Source organism: Gossypium hirsutum, chromosome A06, assembly GCF_007990345.1.
Source record: "Gossypium hirsutum isolate 1008001.06 chromosome A06, Gossypium_hirsutum_v2.1, whole genome shotgun sequence".
NCBI lineage: Eukaryota > Viridiplantae > Streptophyta > Magnoliopsida > Malvales > Malvaceae > Gossypium > Gossypium hirsutum.
This window is the reverse complement of record NC_053429.1, coordinates 76,792,741-76,806,208: the sequence shown is the minus strand read 5'-3', so window position 1 is coordinate 76,806,208 and position 13,468 is coordinate 76,792,741.

Genomic DNA, 13,468 nt, shown 5'->3' with positions numbered 1-13,468 from the left:
GATGTCTTCGTTGAGCCCGTCTTCAAATCGTCGGCACATCTTGGCCTCTGTAGGAACATACTCTCTGGCATACTTACTTAATCGAACAAACTCTCTTTCATACTCTATAACCGTCATATTACCTTGCTTCAGCTCAAGAAACTCTTTACATTTCTGATCAATAAACCTTTCACTAATATATTTCTTCCGAAACTCTTCTTGAAAGAATTCCCAGGTTACCCTCTCTTTCGGTACCACCGAAATCAAAGTCTTCCACCAATTATAGGCTGAATCTCTCAACAAAGATGTAGCACATTTCAAACATTCTTCAGGTGTACAAGATAATTCATCAAATACCCGGATAGAATTTTCAAGCCAGAACTCTGCTTTCTCTTGAGGCATCGGGGGTACAGGTTGAGGAATTGGGGGAGGTGGGGGAGGTTGTACATTTGGGTTCGTACGAACGAACTCAGAGTACCATGCACTCATCATTTGGAGAAAGGCTTCCCGATCCCTTTCTCCTCCTCCCTGACCAACAGTAGGAGGTGGGTTTTCAGTCGGCGCTGCCCCTTCAGCCGGAGCTGGCGCATTATTCTCTACTTCATCTGCCACAGCTGGATCGGGATCCATTTACTATATAAAAATCATTTAAAAAGGTCAGAAGTCGTCACACTATCACAATTCATACATATGGCATGTATAGCAAAATCCGTACATACAACACGTAGTCCGAGAACCGACTAAACCTGCTCTGATACCACTAAATGTAACGCCCCCACGCTCGAGACCGTCGCCGAAGTCGAGTATGAGCTGTTACTAAGCTTAATTTAACATATTTAGAACTTTGGATTATTTATTTCTACATTCACAGCTTTTACGCTACTTGCATCACAGTCACAAGAAAAATCATATCTCGAGTTACGAAACTTGAAATAAAGATCCGTAAATTTTCCCTAAATCTAGACTCATATAACTATCTACTAATTTTTTTCTAGAATTTTTGGTTGGGCCAATTAGTACAGTTTATTAGTTAAAGTTACCCCTGTTTCAGGACATGACTGGTCTGACCTCTGTTTACTACGAACCACATTTCTCTCTGTAAAAAATCCATATGACTATGAGGTTTGTTTCTAATGAAACTAGACTCAATAAGGATTCTGATAATATAAAATAAACTACCTAATTATATTTTTACAATTTATGGTGAATTTCTAAAGTTGGAATAGGGGATTCAGAAACTGCTATGACCCTGTTTCACTAAAATTCAAATATCTTGTAACATATAATTCCTTTACCTGTTTCATTTGTTTCATGTAAAACTATACATAATAAGCTTCAATTTGATATGTAGTCCATCACCAAGTTCAATTTCTATGATTTTTAGTAAATTTTTAAATTCCCGTCAGTGTTGCTGCAGTATTCTGTTTATGGCAAATTTCATCCTTTTTATGAGTTTTTATGCACTAAGTATCTTAATAATTTTCCTTAACATCAAATATAATCTAAACTAACTATTTTCATAATTTATCATTATCAAGCATTTCCTCAACCATTCCATTACCATACCATAAGATCATTTACACAAAAAAAGTATATTGCTATACATGCCATACTTAAATTTATAAGCCATTACCAAAAGTCTTCCGGATAGTGTGACTGAGCCTTCGACCTATCCCGACTCCTGAGCTGGCTTGTCCAAAACTACAATGAGTAAGAAGGAGGGAGTAAGCATAAATGCTTAGTAAGTTCATATGCAAATAGTAAGTAACATAACAAACAGTCATACCAATCAACATTAGCATGTATCACTAAAACACATATCACATTTTTAATCATTTTTCATCATCTTATTACCTTATCGTGGTTGTATCAATACTCAACCCGAGGGTTAAATACATACCTGTCCAAAATAACCATTTCACATCACTCACCAATACTTCTCTTTACATCTCGAATATTCCTCCATTGAGTAGAACTTTACCCGTTGAACACATCGGAATATAATTCGGATACATGGATAACTTGCACATAAGTGCCATATATGCAATCAAACAATCATGTAACTTGCCCATAAGCGAACTCGGACTCAACTCAACGAGCTCAGCCGTTCGCATCCGTAAGTGAACTCGGACTCAACTCAACGAGTTCGGATGCCTAGTTACATCTCACGAACTCGGACTCAACTCAACGAGTTCGGAAATTCGCATCCATAAGTGAACTCGGACTCAACTCAACGAGTTCGGATGCTCAACCATCCTAGTGACATGTCACTTGTATCCTAATCTATTCCTAAGGTTCAAACGGGCTTTTTCCTCGAACACTTATCCTTGCCGTCTTCCGTAGAATGCCGAAATCAATACTCGGTAACAATTATATTTAACAAGTAGTTCACATAATTTACATATTATTTGAAATTAACCACAAAGCATACATTTCATAATAAAATTCAGCATAACATATAATTAACATCAATAACTTAAAAATAACCATTATGATACATTATTTACACATGAACTTACCTTGGTACCAAAATACAAATATTTTGCAATTTAGTCCACAATCTTTTCTTTTCCTCGATTGAGGTCGATTCCACGTCTTTCTTGATCTAAAATAACACATTTAGCTTATTTAATACTCACATTATCAAATTAATCCTTAACTCAAATTTTGGAAAATTACAATTTTACCCCTAAACTTTTGCATATTTACATTTTTGCCCCTAGGCTCGGGATTAAAATTTATTCCTTATTCTTATGTTTTACAACATGCTGATCACTTTTCTCTTCTATGGCAACATCAAATTCTCACTCTAACATGTACTTGTGACTATTAGGTATTTTTACCGATTAAGCCCTTTTACTCGTTTTTGCTTAAAATCGAGTAGTACAAGTTGTCTAATATAATTTAAAACTTTATATTTTATCATAAAACATCAAAATACACAAATTTCACCTATGGGTATTTTTCCAAATATAAACCCTAGGTTAAATTATTGCTAACATAAGCTTTATCGAGTTACCGGGATCTCAAAATCGTAAAAATCATTAAAAACAGGGCTTGGAATCACTTACTATGGAGCTTGGAAGCTTGAAACAAACCCTAGCTATGGAGAACCCTTGAAATTTCGGCCTAATGAAGAAGATGGACAAAAATTGGCTTTTAATTTTGTTTTTAATTCATTTTAATAACTAAATGACCAAAATACCCTTACTACTAAACTTTCCAAAAATTCCTTCCATGTCCTAATTTTGTCCATGAACTTAAAATTGGTAAAATTGCTATTTAAGACCTCCTAATTAATATTTCAAAGTAATTTCATACTAAAAACTTCTAGAATACAAGTTTTGCAACTTATTCGATTTAGTCCCTACTTTCAATTTAAGCACTTTAGGCATAGAATTTCATCACGAAATTTTCACACAATCATGCAATCATATCATAAACCTCAAAATAATTATAAAATAATTATTTCTATCTCGAATTTATGGTCACGAAACCACTATTCCGATTAAGCCCTAATTCGGGATATTACATGTTGATTGCTTGATAAGTAGGGATTGCACACTAAGTTTCATAAACTCACCATTCATAAACAACTTGGCAAAATTGCTAATGCTTTGGAACAATTTACTGCGAATAACACACCACATCTTTACAAAGAAGTGATGTCGATAGAGGTAGAAAGATTTGATGATAACTTCATGTGTTCTGTGTTTGATTATCTAGTGAGTCATGAATCTGATGCCAAAGCTTTTTTAGTTAAAAGTAAGAAGCATAGAAAAATTTGGCTTCAAAAATTTTCTCAAGGTTGAAGATATTGATACTTTTAATGTGGTGTAATATTAGTTATGGACTTGGACAATGTTGTTGTTATCATGTGGTATACTACTAATTATGCATTTGGATAATATTATCAATTTCTAATATTAATTGTGGTTTTACGGCTTCCATTCAATAATGGCAGAAACCTTGCTGGGATCTACTCTAATACCATCACACGAGACAATATGACCCAAAAAGCCGACTTCTCAAAGCCAGAACTCACTTTTACTAAATTTGGCATACACCTGATTGTCCCTCAGAGTCTGCAAAATGGTTCTCAAGTGTTCAGCATGTTCTACCCTGTCTCTAGAGTATATCAGGATGTCATCGATGAATACAACTACAAACTTATCTAAATATGGCCGAAATACCCTGTTCATTAAATCCATAAACACGGCGGGAGCATTTGTTAAGCCGAAAGGCATGACGAGAAACTCATAGTGGCCATACCGCATTCTAAAAGTGATATTAGGGACATTTGTTTCTTTAACTCGCAGTTGATAGTAGCCATAACTCAAGTCTATCTTAGAAAACCATGTTGTTCCCTTCAGCTGGTCAAACAAGTAGCCAATTCTCGATAATGGGTATTTTTTCTTGATCATCCTCTTATTTAACTATCGGTAATCTATGCACAACCTCATAGATCCATCTTTCTTTTCACAAATAACACCGGAGCACCCCACGGTGAAAAACTTGGTCTCACGAAACCCTTGTCGATCAATTCTTGCAACTGTGACTTTAGTTCTTTCAACTTAGTTAGGGCCAACCGATACGGAGCAATCGAAATAGGTGTGGTCCCCAGCATTAGCTCTATACCAAATTCAACCTCTCTATTAGGGGGTAATCCAGGCAATTCTTCTGGGAACAGATCCTTATATTCACTTATGACTGGCACTAACTTAACCTTCAACTTCGATTCCTTAGTATTCATTACAAAAGCCAAATAATCTTCACATCCTTTCCTCAAATATTTCTGGGCAGACATTGAGGATATCACCATAGGTAAGTTCCCTGGCTCACCTGATTCAACCCAAAGGGTTTCACCATTTTCACATTTTAATTTAATAGCCTTTTGTCTACAGTTCACTACAGCATCATGGAATGTCAACCAGTCCGTACCCAATATAACATCAAACTCATCGAATGGTAATAGTATCAAATCGGCCAGAAAACAATGGCCTTTAACTACCAAAGGGCATTCCTTACATACTTTTTCAACTATCACATGCTTGCCTAATGGGTTTGACACTTTAATCATAAATTTTGTAGACTGAACAGGCATATCCGTGCTAGACACCAACTTCATACACACATACGAATGAGTAGAACCAGGGTCAATCAAAGTAATAACAGTATTATTATGGAGAGAGAATGTACTAGTGATCACATCAGGAGAGGATCCATCTTCACGTCCACATATGGCATAGGTTCTAGCCGGAGCCCTAGCTTCAGACCTTACGATAGTGTCTCTCGTCACATTCTTGCTACCATCCCCATCTCCGACATTCTTCTGAGGTCTTCCTTTAGAATTGATGTCACTTGGCCTTGTACTCTGAAATTTCTCTTTGTCAGTCATTTCGGGGCAATCTTTAATAAAGTGGTCTTGAGAACCACACCAAAAACAAGATCCATCATTCATTTTACACTTGCCGAAGTGATTTCTACCACAATGTTGGCACTCTAGTTTAGAAGATCTGACATTGCCCACACTAGCCACTAATGTCGCTCAAGTCTTAAAATTTGAATCTTGCTTCTTACGATCTCGGTACGAATGTCCAGCAGATGCATGGAAATGAGAGTAGACATCTCTGGATTTCTTAGACTGAGATGGAAATGACTTGCTCGCATACCTCTTCCTTGCATCTCTAGTTTTAGCTTTGGTTTTCTTCTTTTCCTTGATTAATTCCTTAGCTTTACAAGCCCGATCAACGAGTACTACAAACTCTTTCAACTCAAGGACACCCACTAACACTCTAATGTCCTCATTAAGTCCATCTTCGAACCTTCGACACATCTTAGCCTCAAAGGATACACACTCCCGAGCATACTTACTAAGTCAGACGAACTCTCTTTCATATTCAGTGACCGTCATGCGGCCTTGTTTCAAATCAAGAAATTCCTTACGCTTTTGATCCATAAATCTTTCACTAATGTATTTCTTCCGGAATTCCTCTTGGAAGAATTCCCATGTGACCCTTTCGTGAGGCACCACTGAGACTAACGTCTTCCACCAATAGTATGACGAGTCTCTTAACAAAGATATGGCACACTTCAAGCATTCTTCGATAGTGCAGGATAATTCATTGACTACTCTGATGGTATTCTCAAACCAAAATTCTTCCCTTTTAGGGTCATCATCTTTATTAGCACGGAACTCCTCGGCTCCATACTTTCGAATCTTGTCCACTGGAGGTCTATTCCTGTGACACCCCTAAAGTGACCCTAGTCGGAAAGCGGTTTCAGGACCGCTAAACCGAGTCACCAAATTATTTGAATGTGATATTTATTGTCTAAAATATGTGATTACGAAGGTGTGAAAATTTTAGGCTTCGATTTAGTAAATTGCATGTGAATTTAGTCAAAAGGACTTATGGGTGACATTTTTGGAATGTGATAGGCTAATCTACAAGGACCTAATAGTGCATGTAATCAAAAGGGAGGACTTGCATGTCAATTTTCCCCCCTAATATGTAGTGGCCGGCCATGAGCATGGGTGGACAAGATGTTATGGCTAAAAACATGTCATAAACATGTTGGGGTAGTGCATTATGTAAGGATTAATAAAATAAAGAGCATGGGTGGACAAGATGTTATGGCTAAAAACATGTCATAAACATGTTGGGGTAGTGCATTATGTAAGGATTAATAAAATAAAGAGCATGGGTGGACAAGATGTTATGGCTAAAAACATGTCATAAACATGTTGGGGTAGTGCATTACGTAAGGATTAATAAAATAAAGGGCATGGGCAATAAAATATTAGTGTTAGTAGGATGAGAAACAAAAAAAAAAGAAAAGAAAGGATGTGTGTGATTGTCCCCCCTCCATTGCCGTGAATTGAAGGAAGAAAACAAAAGAAAAGAAAAAAAAATGTTCATCTTCTTCTCCTACCTCTCTCAAGCCGAAACTAACCAAGAAATGGAAGAAAGCACACCTAAGGCATTCTGCCATCTTGTGTGGGGAATTAAGGTATGATATCATGTGATTCTTTTGGAAATTTTGTGAAGTTCAGTTTGTTTTGGTGCTCATAACATGACCCATGTGTTAATTTTTGAGTTTGTGTTGCAAGAAACATTTGGTTATGTCCTTATATGTCAAATTGATGATAAATTTTTGATATTTGGTGAATGAATATGGGTTTCGGTCATGGTAGATAACAAAGAATGTGGTTGTTGTTCTTGTTAATTTGGATGAATTTTTGGTGGATAGGTGCTTGAATCAAACAAATGATCATGTGTGTACACTAGGTGCTAGTTGAGAAGAATCGGTCACTATATTGGAGGCCATTGCCGAATATGAGTTTAGTTATTGAGAGTGATGAATGTGTTTTGAGTTGATGGAATAAAAGAATGCTTAAAGATGTGTCACAACAAATTATATGTTAAGCTAAGGTTGTTAAATTATCAATCTTTCTTCCTAGCCGAATATGTGTTTATAAAGTTGAGTTGTTAAATAGATTTTGAAGTTAGCCCATGTATTTATTTTTGAATTTAAGAAGAATGATACATTCGACTAGGCTTTGATGTGCTTGAATTGTTGTTATGTGAATAAATATTTGTTTGATGATATATATATATGTATTCGGCAATGGGATAAAATGTGTATTAAGGTAAGTTTCATGGTGATTATGCTTGTGATGTTGGGTTAATATTCAGCATTGAGTAATGTGGGGTAAGGTGATTAATCGGCTATGAAATTAGCTAAATTGAATAGGTATGTTTAATGATATGCTTAGTATAATGTATGATCTTATAACTCGGTTTGGTATTGAGATAAAGGTTAGATGTATGATTGGATTTTGGTATGTGTTAAATTGGTTAATCAAAGATTAAATGATATGTGACTGCCAAATGTAATTGTTAAGTGAATAATATTAGTTAAGTACTTAAGCAATCTATTGTTTTACTTAAGCTTAAGAGCAAAGAGGATCAAAGTCGGATAGGGGAAAAGAGAAAGTAAACGAATAGCCGTGGACATCTATTCGTCGACCACTTCCGAGGTAAGTTTTAAGTGATTAAACGTTGAGTAAATTCAATCATAATAGGACATAATGAGTTGATTTAATAAGATATGATGTGGCCATGATATGTCTTAAACTCAAATGGTAAGTTCATAAGTGTTTGGACTTAGAAATTTAAGAGCAAATTGTAATAATCTGCTTTGGACAGCAGCAGTAACGTGATTTTAGAAAATCACTATAAATTGTTGGTGTGGAATTATAGGCTGAATAAAATATGTAATCAAAGCTTAGTTAGTCTAGTTTCTTATAAAAGAGACCGTGGAAGCAAAGAAATTTCCTATAAAGAGATATTTAAATTTGTGTGGGACAGTGTCAGAATGACTCCGAAATCCCCTGTTCTGCTTTTGGAAAATCATTATAATTTGTACAAAAATGGTTATAAGATAAGATTTATATGCTTAGACTCCTTAATGAGTATAGTTTCAAATGAAATCAAATAGAACACATTATGATTTCTGTACAATGAAAAATTTGATTCGTAGTGAAGAGTGGTCAGATTAGTCAAACAGTGAAACAGGGGAAACTTTAAGAAAAATCTGGTATTGATTGGGCAAACCTAAAATTCTGGAAATTTTATGGATGGAAGATATACGAGTCTATATTCAGGGAAAATTAACGGCAAGTGATTTGGAGTTTTGTAGCTCCAGTTATAAATAATTTAGTGACTATTGCTTAGGAAAACAGCTCGTAGTGAATATGTGATTTTGTTGTAAACATGGATAAAACTTGTTTCAGTTGCTCATAAACTATTGATTAAACCCATATGTGAATTCTAAATCGTGATATTGTAAAACGATATATGAGTGTTAGACGGATCTTTGATATTAAAATTTGTGAAATTGTAAGTTTATGAGTATTCGAATATGAAATGATAGTATGGCGTGAAATTGAATTATTGGAAAATGATTGATGTAGATTCGGCCAAGACAAAGTGTATACATGATAGTATATGTGGTATGTGAAGTATATTTGAATGAATGTGAAAGTGTATATATATGTGATAAGGCCTAATGGCCGATGTGATGAATGTGAAAGTGTATATATGTGATAAGGCCGAATGGCCAATGTGATGAATGTGAAAGTGTATATATATGTGATAAGGCCTAATAGCCGATGTGATGAATGTGAAAGTGTATATATGTGATAAGGCCTAATGGCCGATGTGATGAATGTGAAAGTGTATATATGTGATAAGGCCTAATGGCCGATGTGATGAATGTGAAAGGGTATATATGTGATAAGGCCTAATGGTCGATGTGATGAATGTGAAAGTGTATATATGTGACAGGGCCGAGTGGCCAACGTGATGGATGTGAAAGTGTATAAATGTGATAAGTCCCGAAGGGCATTTGTGTCAGTACTATATCCGGGTTAAAACCTCGCAGGCTTTATGCGAGAATATTATCACTGATTAATGTCCGTAAGCTTCGTGCTCGTACTATATCCGAGCTCTAAAGACCCGATGACTACGTGTGGAGAGTATGTCCGGGTAAGACCCGATGACTACGTGTGGAGATTTTGCCCGGGTAAGACCCGATGACTACGTGTGGAGATTTTGTCCGGGTAAGACCCGATAACTTCGTGTGGAGATTTCGTCCGAGCTAAAGGTCTCGCCGATAATCCGAGTAGAGGTTAAAGCTATAAGACTTCGTAATAAGAATTGCTTATAAATATATTCAATGCGAAAGGTTAAACAGGTATGTACTCCAAGTTTATATGTGAGCTTGATTTGAACTAAATCATAAGGTAGTTATGTGATGCATACGAGAGCAATCTATGAGACTATTCCTATGATTATGTGACATCGGATCAGTGTGAGAGGTTATGTGAAATCATACGATATATCTATGTCAATTGAGCTCACTTTTATGTGAAAGTTTATCTGCCTATTGTATATGATGAGATGTGCATATTCGGAAAAGGGATGGTATGCCCGAAGGAAGAGTGAAATAAAATATACGAACAACTATGTTATAATTTGATTGTTATCTGTTGACACTGCTTAAAACTTACTAAGCATTGTAATGCTTACTCCGTTTACTCTGTTTCCTCTGTTTTATAGATCTCATTTGGAAGCTACAGGCTCGGGGATCATCAGCAACTAGTCACACTATCACTATCCATTGTTTGGTACTGCTACGTTTTGGATTATCTTATGGCATGTATAGAATAGACTAGTGGCGGAAGAATATTTTTGGTTAATATATATAAGCCATGCGAAAATGGCATCTTTTGAATGTTTACTTAGTGAAGTTTAAATTTTACCTCTGGTTGTGCTTAGTACTTATTTAAACGAACGATCTTTATTTCAAGAAAAAGTTCAAAATTTTACTGTTCTGACATGAGTTACAAGTCCGGTAATGCCCCTTACCTATTCTGGCGACGGTTACGGGATAGGGGTGTTATAATTCCGCCTCTCAAAGTCCATATATTGAGGTGCTACAGGGATAGGTTGAGGAATAGATGGGGGTAGAGGGGGTTGAGTATTCGGGTTCACTTGGACGAACTCCGTGTACCATTCATTCATCATGTGGAGAAATATCTCCCGAGCCCCTTCTCCTCCTCCCTGACTAATTGTGGGAGTCAATTATCGGATGGTACCGCCCCTCTAGTAGGATCCAGTGCGTTACTTTCTACATTATCCGCCATAGTTCGATCGGGATCCATTACTATATGAAAACACAATTTTAAAAAAAAAATCAGGACCAGTTACACTATCACAATTTATCTATGGCATGTATAGCTAGACTCGTATACACGCTACGTTAGTTTGAGAACCGACCAAATCGTAGCTCTGATACCACTAAATGTAACACCCCACACCCGTGCCCTACGCCAGGACGGAATATGAGGCATTACCTAACTTGAACTCATGCATACAAACGTTTTCATATCACCAAAACATGGTCAAATTAAAAACTTTTTCAATTTTTATTATAAACTCCTTAATAAAAGCCTACGAGGCTCAAAACATCAATTGGAACCCATTCAGAATCAATCCGGGTCTTTCCAAGAATTCTAAAAATAACACTTAACACAGGGGCACGTGCCCGTGTAACCGTTTAGGCATGGTCGTGCTAATGGACCGTGTGAGCTAAGCACATTGGGACATGTCCGTGTCCCTTACCAGTGTGGATTTATTTTCTAATTCGAACCTATAGGGGTTTTCACACGGCCTGTCACACGCCCGTGTCCATGAACCGTGTCCTTCACACGGCCATGACACGCCCATGTCTTAGCCCGTGTGTAAAAACTTAGATGTTCTATTTCTGACGTCAGCAATCCTTAAGGGCCATACGGCCAAGGCACATGCCCGTGTGCTAGGTCGTGCCCTTCACATGGCTGAGACACATGGCCGTGTCTCTGCACATGTGTTTACTACCATGCATACTGACTTGAAATTTTTACGTGCAGCCACCCTTACATACCCCTATCTATACAAGATCAACCAAGATCAATACGAACATAAATTGCATAACCAAAATAGCCGCGACCATTAGAAATTTGCAACATTGCATTGAATAATAATTGGTGTTAGCCAACATTCATGGTCTATACAAAATGAATATCATTTTTATCATATGAGCCAACACATTATGGCTAACTAACAAAATAATAAACAAAATACTCGAGTCCCTATACATGCTAGAAAACAAAACAATTAAACTAGCTATAGCAAGGTCTTAAGTGATAGTGTGATCGAAGCTTTAAGACGTCACTGGATCCCCAATGCTAGCTTGGTGGCACTATAAGGAAAGAAAAGAAAGGAGGGTAAGCATGGGAGCTTAGTAAGTACATATATGTAAATAAAGTGCAATTAAAAGGAAATCATATTCGTTAAACGGTAACTTGTCATGCTTAAAAGGTATAAATCTTTTAACATCTCTATCTTACTCTCCCTTTCATTCATGTATACCTAATGCATCTTGTCCCTTACTCAAGTACTATCCATAAGTTCAGTATACACACCTCATCAAGTTTTCACTAATTAAATCTTCAATGTTACCCATTGAACTCTCGAAATACATATGGATACTCGGGGAATTTGCATCTAATTACCATATAGGAAATCAGGGCTACCTCGTGCTATGAAATGCTCACATTTGAGCTACTCACGAGCCTTTTTATCAGGTCAGGACCCGGACCCCATAGCTATCATGTAACGTTCGCTCATTGAGCCACTCACAGGTCTATACATAAAGCTAGTACCCAGACCCACGTTACCTATAATATTCATCTCATGAACTCAAACTCAACTCATGAGTTCAGACCACATAATTTTTATAACATACCCCTTTGTATCCTATGCTATGTCTAAGGTCCAACGGGATTTCGTAACTTGCCGAATAGCATCTTACTTGCTCGCAATGTACTTTACTCACAAAACATGTCATTTCTACATTCATGGCAACAAATAGAATTTAGATACATAACAATAATGAGCCAATTACACATGTATATTATCAAAATATTCCAAAGGAAGCTTCAATAACACATTATTCACATATGTACTTACTTTGATACAAAATGATGAAGACAAGCTTAATCCTCGTAAACTTTGTTCTTACCCCGATCAAGACTCGAATCATGCTTCTCTTGATCTAAATTAATAAAATTCATTTATTTCATCAACACATCAATTTAGACACTCAAAATTTCATAATTGGGCAAAATGACTATTGTGCCCCTAGACTCCCACAAAATGACCATTTTACCCCTATGCTTGAAAGTCAATTTTTTTATCGAATTTCTCCCTATTATAAGCCTAGATGAACCCTTTTTACTCCTATAGCAATCCAAAATTTCCTCTATTTCACACATTTATCAACTATTTTACAACTTATGCAAAATAGTCTTTATTAGGGTTTTCATGAGAAATCCCTTCACAAAAGTTGTTTATTACTCACCTAAGACTCATATTCTTCCGCAAAAATTCAGTAAACAACCTAAATGTTCTCATGGAAAAACCCTAGACTTTCAACCATTTTGTAAAATAGTCCCCTCATTAGAAAGCTCATGACACAAGGGTCTTAAAAATGAAAAAATCATTAAGAAACTCATTAAAATCACTTACTTGGAGAGAGACTAAGTGGCTAAAAATTTTGAAGTTCAAAAGCCCTCTAATGGCTGCATTTTTTGGTGAAGAAGAAGAGGAAAAGATGATATCTTTTTCTCTTTATTTTATTCTTATTCTAGTCAAAATTGGTCACTAACCCATCTAATTTTGACCATTTCTCTTTCTTTTGTCTCCTATGGCTGGCTAGCCTAAGCATTGGGGGTCTAATTTCTCTTTAAAGGCCCCCAATTTAGGTTCTTTAGCTAATTGACACTCTTATCTAACAAAATAGGACTTTTGCACTTTTTGCTATTAGTCCTTTTTCGCAATTTAAACAATCAATCGCTAAAATTAATTCACAAAAATTTTCA